Genomic DNA, 10,456 nt, shown 5'->3' on the forward strand with positions numbered 1-10,456 from the left:
TGACACAGAGACACAAAATGAGTAAATGCTGTTTGAAAAATGGCACCAATAGATTTGCTCCACGCAGTGTTGCCACAAACCTTCAATTTGTAAAAAAAAAAAAAAAAAAAAAACCTTAAAAAAATTTTAAATGCAGTATTGAAAGCATAGTAAAACGAAGCTCAATGAAAAGGGTATGCATGTACAGTGACACCATATCTGCTGCTTTCCAGCTCCCTCTGAGGATCACTAATTGTCCATTTTAGGAAGCGGCCTCCCTCTTTCCTTCTCTTCCTCACTGTTTCCTGCTTCATAGGATCAAGGTGCCATGGCCCCTCCAACAGGTCAAGGTTGGAGGTAGGTTTGGGGGTCTTCACCTGCTTCTATACTCTCTACAACTCTGTACATCTCAGCGGATTGTCGATGGCCCCATGGGTCTCATAGAGAATGGGAGAAGCAATAAGGGAAAGAAACTACATCTCTTCTGGATCCTAGTGGTGGTTTCATAGTCCTGGCCAGTGGGCCCCAGGCTTCTTTCTAGGGACCTGAAATCCAAGGGCTTGGCTGTGGAATCCAGATACTGGTCAACACTGAGAGGAGACTGTAGGCAGGTTTAGTGCTTAGAGGCCAACCCTAGCTTGTGACTGTCTTTGTGTTCAAGGGCGGGAGCAGGGGGCAGTGGCATGAAGTGGACAGAAAGTGTTGCTGCTTGCGGTACAACTGGCTCTGCCTGTGGCTTCTCCACTGGTTACTGATTCCCACAGAACTGGCCTAGAACCTGAGGACGGTGGAGCTTAGAAGGGGTGAAGAGCTCTGTAGGTCTACAGGTAGAACTGAGATTTTTCTCTGACTGAGGGGAGACCACTCCCTTTCCTTAGCCTTCCTTTCCCTCTGAAAATAAGCTTTCTGGCCCCTCAGCCTGGCCAAATGGATTCTGTCTCAACACAGGCCCAGCTGGAGCCCGCTCAGCACTTGTCCAAAAACTAATGTAGGTGAAAGAAGGTGGCTATTCCAGCCACACTAACAGGCCCTCTGAAAATCCAGACACTGAATTGGACCTTGTGTTAGGAAGGGTCCCATAGCCAGGTTGGTCCTAAGGTTCACCACCACCCTGTGTATAGAAGGCTGCCTATGGCCCAGTCTCCCTTTTTTCTGAGACAGACCTCATTTCTCTGAAGAGGCACACCCTAAAAAGCCTAGTGCTAAGCCTCACCGGAATCCACAAGGACTCTACCTGCCAGTAGAATGATGACCGGTCCTTGCAACCTCCCTTCAGGGTTCAGGAACCCCCTCCCAGTCTGGCTACTCCACCCTGGGGCTAGTCTGGAATCTTGGTGAAAGGAAAAAGCTGGAAAACAAGAAGTCATTCAGAGTGGGTTGAAGAGAGGAGGGAGAGGTTTCTGGCTAAGATCTAAAAGGAGGGGCCTAAGGGAAGGAAGGAAGCTCTAAGCCTCTGCCCAGACTTTTTCCCTGAGACTCCTAAGGACAAGAGAGAAGCTAGGCCCAGCTCTCTCCCCAATCTTCCTTGCCGCCTTGAGAGTGCTCAGTCTTCCAGCACCGACTGCCCTCTGTGGCTGACTCCGTTCTCTCCCCTCCCCCTTCCCCAGGCTGAAGGGCCCACGGGGACTGACGGGGAGGGAGGCTGAGTGGCTGTACTGTGGGCATGCCTGCTCCTCTCCCTTCCCCCTTCCCTTAGCAGCAACGTCACCGCAGCACCAGTGGCAGCGGCGGCGGCGGCAAGGATATTGGGGCTGGGATTGCGCAGCCTCCCTGCATTAGCAACGATGCCATTGTATTAGCAGAAATCAGATCTTAGGAAATCGGTTCAGTTCCCCCTGTGTGATCTCGTGGAACAATGCCTCAGCAGGAACTGTCAAGGTAGAGCTTGGTGGGAGTGCAAACGGAAAGGAAGCCTCCGGTACAGCTCAAGGCTCCTTACAGAGGTAAGGCTCAGCGGAGCTGGGGGAGGGGCAGGGCAGAGACGCTGGATAACCGACCAGCACATTTGGGCCCTGGCTTCTGAGGGTTGGCTTTGTCTTTCCGAAAGAGAGGGAGAGAGCGAGCGAATGAGAGTGCAAGCAGGAGAGCAAACATTAGCCGAGCTTGTCCTTGCATATATTTGGGCTGTGGTGCAGAGGCTTGGGCCAATGCTATTTTGTCAAGCAGCAAAAGATCCCCTTCTTCCGTTCTGGGCGTTTCTACTGAAGCTGCTATAGTGTGGGCCAGAGTGGAGGGGGTCAGATCTAGGAACAAAGGCTTAATGAGAGGAGACACCCCTAAAGCTATTATAAGTTTATGATAGAGAAAATTCAGGGATTCAAGCAGCTTTCGAGAGGAGCTGGGAAGCATCCAGCCCATTCTTCTTTGTCCATACACAAACATACATGCCTATAGACACACATACCATATTCTGGTGCCATGGGAGCCACCAGGCTCTTGGTGAGGATGGAATAAGAAAGAATGTTGACCAAGAGGTTCCCTGGTCTATTGGGGGAGTGTGGGGAGGCAATCACTGTAATGCCGCGAGTACCTGACCTGTTATAATCAGTGTCCTTATACAGACCTAGGTTCCTAACAAGAAGGGACCTGGGCATAAGCTGATACTCCCAAATGCACCCTCTTCCTCTCCTCCCTTTAGTCCTGCCCCAGAGAGGACCCAGACAGGAAAAAGGTTATCAATCCTCCTGATGCTCCTCATTAGACCTCAGGTCAAGGCCAGATTGTTAGAGAATGGCAGCTGAGTACCACTGTCTTCCCAGTCCTCCTTCAAGAGGCCAAAAAAAAAAAAAAGAGGGAAGGTGTTCTATGACTGGCAGACAGATGCTGATGACCAAAGAGAGGGCAGACCTTTCTTCTGGAGTATAGAACATTTTCCTGCCCAGAGTTACCCTATTGCTGAGCAGATAGAGTTGCTTAAATTCCCATTTCCATTGACCACCTTGGCAGATGATTCAAAAACCTGCTAATAGGTGTCAGTGGTTCCACATTGTGCAAATGTGTAGTTGGGGAATACACTGGGAAGTTGTGGGAGGGTGTTACTTCCCAGGAAGCATCTCAGAATGTGAACTACAGAACAGGGGAAAGGCCATGGGGACTACCAGTGGGGCAGGGAGGTGAGGGCTGAGAGCTGAGATAGGAGGTGGATTGAAGAGTGTTGAATAACACTCCCATTACTGGGGCAGTAGTATGAGGGGATGGATAGGTTCAAAGAATAGAGAAGTGGGTAAGTACATGTTACATAAGTGGAAGCCAGGGTGGAGGCCTGTACAGGAAAGGAAGGAAGCAGCCGCTCTAGTAGCAGGGTAGATGCCGGCACTTTGGGAAGAGGGTGTGGCCCTGGTCATTTTCTTTGGGAGACAGTTGCAGTGGAAAGAATTAAGAACTGGGCAGAAGGGCAGACCTGAGTTTGTGTCCCATCTCACCTGTGTATCTGTGGGCAAACTGCCTACTCCTGCTATGCTTCAGTTTTCTCATGTTAAAATGGGAATGATTATGCCTACTTTAAAAGATTATAGTGGTGGGGCACCTGGGTGCATCAGTCGGCTAAGCATCTGACTCTTGATTTTGGCTCAGGTTATGATCTCAGGGTTGCCAAGCCCCATATGGGGTTCTGTGCTCAACAGGGAGTCTGCTTCGGCATTCTCTCTCTCCCTCTCCCTCTGTTCCTCCCCACTCCTCGTACTCTCTCTCTTAAATAAATCTTTAAAAAATTACATGGAACTAGAGATGATATATGTAAATCACCTGGCATGTAAGAGCTCAATAAATGATCACTAATAAATAGTATTATTATGATAGGCCAGGAGACACCCATATGGGATAGCAGCCAGGTAAAGGGCTCCCATGGAAAGCTTCCCTGGTTCTGAGAGTTAGACTTCATAAATTTATTCTGGCTAAACCCACCACTATCTACCATAGCTAGAGGGCCCATCTTCTGAGCACTTTCTTCCACTTCCTTCCTATTCTGGATTCTCTATTTCTTCCCCATCTTCATCTCCCATGTCTCTCCATTTAATCAGGGTACAGGATAAGTCTGGAATGAGCTCTTCTACCCCATTGTTTTTTCTTCTACTTTGTTAGAGCTCATGGGCCACAATATTAAACTTTTATTGTTTTAGAACAAGTCACTCCCAAGAAAGAAGTCTAAGAGGTATGTTCTGTGTGGTGTTTGAAATAAAGTCACGTATACAGTATACTGTGATTACATTCTTAACTGATCAAAGTTAAGATTCCTGAGTCCTGTCAAAATCTGTCATTTATTCACTGTGTGATCTTGGGCAAATCCTTTTGTTTTTCTGGTTGTCGATTTCCTTGTTTTTTAAAATGAAAGTAGCTCTGTCTACTTTGGTGAGTTGTGAGGATTAGTGAGATGACATATATTTTAAAAAGTGCTTTGCAAAAAATGCGCAAGTTTCAGGGGGTGGGGGGCATAAGTACAAAATCTCAGGATGTCTGCAAAACTTCACCTTAGTTCACTGAGCTAGAGTTGTTTGTGAAGGAACTATTGGCAGGCATTTCCCTTGGTTGTGTGGAAATCAGGGAAGAATAAGACCTAAGATACAAAAATATAAAACGAATCAACCAGCGATAAGAGCATTACAGTTAAAATAGGATTCAACACAACTTAAATGTAAAAGCTAAAATTATACAGCTTTTGGGGAGTGGGGGGAGAAAATTTTCTTTATGATCTTGAGATATGCAAATATTTTTTAGATAGGACACAGTTTTTACCATAAAAGAAAAAACCAGATAAATGGGATTTTATAAAATTAAAAACTTCCATTAATTAAAAAGCACCATCACGAAAACAAATGATCAAGCCACAGGCTGAGAGAAAATATTCTCAAGATATGTTTGACAAAGGAAATTTCTCCTACAACTCGGAGATCCCTGGGTGGCTCAGTGGCTTAGCGCCTGCCTTTGGCCCAGGGCATGATCCTGGAGTCCCAGGATGAAGTCCTGCATCAGGCTTCCTGCATGGAGTCTGCTTCTCCGTCTGCCTGTCTCTGCCTCTCTCTCTCTGTGCCTCTCTCATGAACAAATAAATAAAATCTTTTAAAAATTAAAAAAATAAAAACTCCTACAACTCAAAAATAAAAAGACAGTCAAGTTTTTAAATGGGTAAAATAGGAGTCCACAAATGACCAAACACCTACCATGTTCCCAGCTCTATGTATAGGTTCCAGGGACACAAAGTTGACTATATTCCAGTTTCTGATCTCAGGGAATGCACTGTAGTTTGGGGGACAGATACATAAACAAAACATTATAACTGTCTGCCAAACAACTCCAGCCAAAGTTTCTTCATCATCTTCTGTATTCATTTATTCTCTACCCCTGGTTTACAGGATCAACCTTCTAGACTCTGTGTCACTGTTTTTCCATTTCAAAGCATGTATGACTCAGTAATAGTTTTGTGGATCAGAATCATAAGTTCTTTACTTGTGAATGCCACTTGAAAATGGTGCTTTAGGGGCACCTGGGTGGCTCAGTGGTTGAGCATCTGCCTTCGGCTCAGGTTGTGATCTTGGGGTCCTGGGATCAAATCCCATATCAGGCATATGGGATGTCTCTCATAAATAAATATATAAAATCTTTTTAAAAAAAAAGAAAATGGTGCGTTAAACGGGGGAGGTGCTGATATGCATTGAAGATCAAGTGATGACTATAGCCTATAGGTACTCCTAAAATGACTGCTATACGTACAAGACAGTTTTTTACACTTCTTTTAACCCAGGCCTCAGATGATAGCCTGGACTTTGGGGAAACCTAGTACTATATGAAGGGGAAGCTGCCCTCTCTGAGCCCTGAACCCACAGTATCTATATTCCTTAAAGAAAACAAAATGGGGCACCTGGGTGGTTCAATCAGTTAAGCGTCTGACCCTTGGTTTCACCTCAGGTCATAATCTTAGGGTTGTGAGATTGAGCCCCGTGTCAGGCTGTGTGCTGGGTATAGAGCCTGCTTAAGATTCTCTCTCTCACTCTCCCTCTACCGTGTGCCCCATCTCCAAAAAAAAGAAAGAGAGAGAACAAAACTTTAAATTATGTACATAATAGATATTTATTATATACAAGTTAGAAAATACGTTGATGAAGTTTACTGGAGGGGAGATGGTGGGAGGATGGGGTAATTGGATGATGGGCATTAAGGAGGGCATGTGATGTAACGAGCATTGGGTGTTATATGCAACTAATGAATCACTGATTCTACCTCTGAAACTAATAATACATTATATGTTAGTAAATTGAATTTAAGTTAAAAGGAAATACAGGGACACCTGGGTAGCTCAGCGGTTGAGCATCTGCCTTTGGCTCAAGGTGTGATCCCAGGTCCTGGGATCGAGTCTCGCTCCCCTGTGGGGAGCCTGCTTCTCCCTCTGCCTATGTCTCTGCCTCTCTCTGTCTCTCATGAATAAATAAATAAAATCTTTAAAAAAAAAAAAAAAGGAAATACAGATGAAACAGAAAGTAAAATTAAAAGTAATTCAAAATCACTCAACAGAGATAAGCACTATTAACATTTTGTTGTATATGCCTTCAAATTTTCTTTTATGCATATTGCTATGGTCTGAATATTTGTGTCTCTCAAAATTTATATGTTGAATCCAAACCCCCAAAGGTAGTGGTAGGACGAGGTAGGGCCTTGGGAGGTGATTAGCTCATGAGGGCAAAGCCCTCATGAATGGGATTAGTGCTCTTTAAAAACAGGCTCCAGAGAGATCCCTTGTCCCTTATACAATGTGAGGACACAGCTAGGAAGTGCCAGCTGTGAACCAGGAAGAGGACAGAATACAGTCATTCTGTACCTTGATCTTGGACTTCGCAGCCTCCAGAATCATGAGAAATAAATCTCTGCTGTTTATAAGCATCTGAGATATTTTGTGAAAGCAGCCTGAACTAAGACAAAAATAGACATATATTTATTTACAAAAATGGTGTCGTACTCTACATGCTGCTTGTAATCTGCAGTTTCACTTAATATTTTTGTGAACGTTTTCCCAAGTCAGTAATCATATTAAACATTATTTTCATGATCTTCTGCTCTGCACTTTTTTTATTGTTATTATTGGAATTTTAAGTTGTTTCCAACTTTCTGTTATCCTTGTGGCATACATATTTGAACCCAAGTTTTCTTGGTGAAGGAAGAGAAGAGATGGGGAGGAGTGAAGGGGAAATTATTTCATGTACCTCATAGCTAAATTTCCTAAAAATCCTCTTTATTTCTCTCAACAAAATCCCATACTTTAAGGCAGCTTTCCCTCTTCTCTTTCTCAGCTTGTCTCTGCAAATGCCAAATTCCTCCACTGTTCAACACCCATTCTCTTCCTCACCTCTCTTTTCCTCTTCTCATAAATCCTAATCCTTTTTTCTATTTAAAAGAAAAGGTTTTAGATAACAGCTTTGCTCAAATATAATTCACATACCATAAAAATGTGTAGTTTTGATTTTACTCATAGACTTTCATAATTAACACCACTGTCTGATTTCAGAATATTTTCATCACCTCAGAAAGAACCTCCATCATTAGAAGTCACTGCCCATTCCCTAGTCCCCCAGTTCCTGGTAACCACTAATCTATTTTCTTTTTCTGTGGATTTGCCTATTCTGGACATTTCACATAAATGGAATCATACATTATACAAAGAAGCCTTTTATGCCTGGCTTCTTTCACTTAGCTTTTTGAGGTTCATTCATGTTGTAGCATGGATCACTACTTGATTCCTTTTATTGCTAAATAATATTCCATTGCATGTATATATCACATTTTTTTATCATCAGTTTTTTTGTTAAAGCTTTATCTATCTATACATATCTATCTATCTATCTATCTATCTATCTATCTATCTATCTATACATTTGCTCAGTTTATAGAGCATGTAACTCTTGAGCCCTGCACTGGGTGAAGAGATTACTTTAAATCTTTAGGGACGCCTGGGTGGCTCAGTGGTTAAGTGTCTACCTTCAGCTCAAGGCGTGATCCTGGACTTCCAGGATTGAGTCCCACTTCGGTCCCTGCATGGAGCCTGCTTCTCCCTCTGCTGTGTCTCTGACGCTCTCTCTCTCTCTCTGTCTCTCATGAATAAATAAATAAAATCTTTTTTTAAAAAATAAATAAAAATTTGGGCAGCCTGGGTGGCTCAGCAGTTTAGCGACGCCTTCAGCCCAGGGCGTGATCCTGAAGACCCGGGATCAAGTCCCATGTCAGGTTCCCTGCATGGAGCCTGCTTCTCTCTCTGCCTGTGTCTCTGCCTCTCTCTGTCTCTCTCATAATAAATAAATAAAATCTAAAATAAATAAATAAATAAATAAATAAAATTTAAAGAAATAAAATAGAATCTTTAGGGGCACCTGGGTGGCTCAGTGGTTGAGCATCTGCCTTTGTCTCAGGGTATGATCCCGGGGTCCTGGAATCAAGTCCCACATCAGGCTCCCCACAGGGAGCGTGCTTCTCCCTCTGCTTATGTCTCTGCCTGTCTCTGTGTGTCTCTCATGAATAAATAAAATATTTTTTAAAATAATAAAATAGATTTTTTTAAAAAGAAAAGAAAAAAGGAAAACCAAATTTAAAAAATAAGTAAGCTTTACATCCAGTATGGGGCTTGAACTCACAACCCTGAGATCAGGAGTCATACGTTCTACCAACTGAGCCATCCAGGTGCCCTTATGTCACATTATGTTTATCCGTTCATCTGTTAATGGACAATAGCTTGTTCCAACTTTCTTGGCTACTGTGAACAATGCTACTGTGAATATTCATATATAAGCTTTTGTGTGAACATGTGTTTTCATTTCTCTTGGGGATATACCTAGAAGTAGAATTGCTGGGTTATATGGTAACTCTGTTTAACATTTTAAGGAACTGTCAGACTGTTTTTCCAAAGTGGCTGTACCATTTTATAATGCCTCCAGGAAGGTTTGAGGATTCAATTTGTCCACATCCTCATCAACATTTGTAATTGTCTTTTATCTTAAGACATCGTAATGGGGGTAAAGTGGTATCTCAATGTGGTTTTCATTTCTCCAATGACTAGTGATGTTGAGCATCATTTCATGTGTTTATTGGCCATTTGTAAGTTTTCTTTTTTTATGAATCAAATTTTATTTCAAAATGTAAACCATATGTAAGTTTTCTCTGGAGAAATGTCTATTCAGGTTCTTTGCTCAGTTTTCAGTTGGGTTTTATGTCTTTTTATTGTTGAGTTGTAACAGTTCTTCATATATTTTGATTAGAAGTCTCTACAGATATTTTCTCCCATTTTGTGAGTTGTCTTTTCTTGATGGTATCCTTTGAGGCACAAACGATTTTAATTTTTCTGAAGTGTACCTTGTCTATTTTCTTACTTGTCCCTTGTGCTTTTGGTGTCATATCTAAGAAACCATCACCCAATCCCAAGATAACAAATATTTATTCCCATGTTTTCTTCTATAACTTGAACCTTGAAGCTCAGTTTACCTCTCTGACTTCCTCCTTTCTCCATATTAACTCATTACCCCCATCAACTCACAAAGGGTTTGAAGTCCAACAAAGAAGTCTTCCTCTCAGAAAGGAAAGGAGGAAAAAAGAGGATAAATACCTGCTTTTTCATTTTGATGTAATTTAATTTATAAAAAAAAAACTTTAAACTGTATTCCTCACGCAAAGATTTATTAGCCACTTGGATGTTTTCATTTATATATTGCCTGTTCATATCCTTGGGCATGTGTGACTTGCCTAGATCTTTTCTGTACTCTACACAAAGAGCTGTGATCCTATAATCTAAATGAGTTAAATTTTTAAAAATTGGTTGTATTAAGCATTCAACTAAATGACAGAGAACTTAGGCAGTGGGGAATTTAGATTCACAGTGGGTAGAAGAAAACAACAGGAATAAAAAGGGAAGGAAGAGAAATGAATGAATTAGCAGAAATTAGATATGAGGAGTCTGAGCAAGTAAGAACTATTAGGACTTGAACTTGGTAGCACAGGAGACTAGAATTTGAGGGAGCCATTCTGCCATAATCTGACCAGCACACCGGAGAAGCTCAGAATGGGCTCTGTGTCCTTGGGGCCAGGAGACCTTGAATAGGAGAGAACTTTACCTTAGCCTATCAGAGGAAAAACTGAGAAGAAAGACTTTCTAGGGGACCCCTGTAGTGAAAGTTCTGGGCTGAAACTGGACAGAATTTGGGCACTTCAGAAGATCTGTATCCTGAGCTGGACAAGAATATATTATGCCTATCATGTTTTCTAGACCTTCTGTGTGCCTGAGTGATACAAAAGAGTTAGAAATTGACACCTAGGCCCTCTTAGAAGGAAGAAGTTGGCATCAGCCACACTTGTCGTCACTCTAATGCCCAACTCAGTCTCTGTGTTCAAGAAGCTCCGGGACAGGGGTGCCTGGCTGGCTCAGTCACTGGAGCATGTGACTCCTGATCTCAGGGTTGTGAGTTCCAGCCCCATGTTGGGTGTAGAGATTACTTAAAAATAGAATCTT

General features: G+C 42.6%; 1 protein-coding gene across 11 annotated transcripts in view; it reads left to right on the forward strand.

Annotated features, from left to right (window-relative positions):
- The window catches only part of RUSC2 (RUN and SH3 domain containing 2), a 70,474-nt gene that overhangs the window by 44,628 nt on the left and 15,390 nt on the right, over window positions 1-10,456 (forward strand). Inside the window, exon 1 of one of the 11 annotated variants that reach the window (XM_072841821.1) lies at window positions 1,446-1,922. The exons of the other annotated variants lie outside the window; for them this stretch is intronic. The gene's annotated coding sequence lies outside the window, so the exon portion shown is untranslated. Of the gene's footprint in view, window positions 1-1,445; window positions 1,923-10,456 lie in introns of those variants that run through there. 11 annotated transcript variants of the gene reach the window in all.

This window comes from Canis lupus, chromosome 10, assembly GCF_048164855.1.
Source record: "Canis lupus baileyi chromosome 10, mCanLup2.hap1, whole genome shotgun sequence".
In the NCBI taxonomy this organism is placed as follows: domain Eukaryota; kingdom Metazoa; phylum Chordata; class Mammalia; order Carnivora; family Canidae; genus Canis; species Canis lupus.